Consider the following 1,553-nt stretch of genomic DNA (forward strand, 5'->3'; position numbering starts at 1 on the left):
GAATACCCTTTATTTCTTTCTCTTCTCTTATTGTCCTGGCCAGAACTTCCAATACTATGTTGAATAGGAGTGGTTGAAAGAGGGCATTTTTGTCTTGTGCCAGGCTTCAAGAGGAATGATTCTAGATTTTGCCTATTCAGTATATATTGGCTGTGGGTTTGTCATATATGGCTTTTATTATTTTCAGGTATGTTCCTTCAATACCTAGTTTATTGGGAATTTTTAACAAGAAAGGAAGTTGAAGTTTATCGAAGGCTTTTCTGCGTCTATTGAGATAATCATGTGGTTTTTGTCTTTAGTTCTATTTATGTGATGAACCACATTTATTAATTTGTGTCTGTTGAACCAACTTTGCATCCTGGGGGTGAAGCCAACTTGATTGTGGTGGATAAGCTTTTTGATGTGCTGCTGGATTTGGTTTGCCAGTATTTTATTGAGGATTTTTGCATTAATTTCATCAGGGATATTGGTCTGAAGTGTTTTTGTCATTGTTGTATCTCTGCCAGGTTTTGGTATCAGGATGATGTTTGTCTCATAGAGTGAGGTAGGGGGGAGTCCCTTCTTTTAAATGGTTTGGAATAGTTTCAGTAGAAATGGTAGCAACTCTTCTTTGCACCTCTAGTAGAATTCATCTGTAAATCCGTCTGGTCCTGGGCTTTTCTTGGTTGTTAGGCTATTTATTACTGCCTCAATTTTAGAACTTGTTATCAGTCCATTCAGGAATTCAGTTTCTTCCTGGTTTAGGCTTGGGAGGGTGTATGCATCCAGGAATTTATCCATTTCTTCTAGATTTTCTAGTTTATGTGCATAGAAGTGTTTATAGTATTCTCTAATGGTTGTTTTTATTTTTGTGGGGTCAGTGGTGACATCCCCCTTATCATTTCTGATTGTGTCATTTGATTCTTCTCTTTTCTTTATTGGTTATTCCTTGTCTTCTGCTACCTTTGGAGTTTGGGATTGGTTCTCTAGTTCTTTTAGTTGTAATGTTAGTTTGTTGATTTGAGATCTTTCTAGCTTTTCGATGTGGGCATTTGGTGCTATAAATTTCCCTCTTGACACTGCTGTAGCTGTATCCTAGAGATTCTGGTACATTGTTCCTTTGTTCTTATTAGTTTCAAATAACCTTCTTTCTTCTTCCTTCTTTCTTCTTCTTCTTCTTCTTCTTCTCCTTCTTCTTCTTCTCCTTCTTCTCCTTCTCCTTCTCCTCCTCTTCTCTTCTTTCTTCTTTCTTCTTTCTTTTTCTTCTTCTTCTTCTCCTCCTCCTCCTCCTCCTTCTTCTCTTCTGTTCTGCTTCTTCTTCTTCTTCTCCTTCTCCTCCTCCTCCTCCTCCTTCTCTTCTCTTCTTTCTTCTTCTTCTTCTTCTTCTTCTTCTTCTTCTTCTTCTTCTTCTTCTTTTCTTCTTCTTCTTCTTCTTCTTCTTCTTCTTCTTCTTCTTCTTCTTCTTCTTCTTCTTCTCCTCCTCCTCCTCCTCCTCCTCCTCCTCCTCCTCCTCCTCCTCCTCCTCCTCCTCCTCCTCCTCCTCCTCTTCTTCTTCTTCTTCTTCTTCTTCTTCT

This window comes from Piliocolobus tephrosceles, chromosome 1 (assembly GCF_002776525.5).
Source record: "Piliocolobus tephrosceles isolate RC106 chromosome 1, ASM277652v3, whole genome shotgun sequence".
In the NCBI taxonomy this organism is placed as follows: domain Eukaryota; kingdom Metazoa; phylum Chordata; class Mammalia; order Primates; family Cercopithecidae; genus Piliocolobus; species Piliocolobus tephrosceles.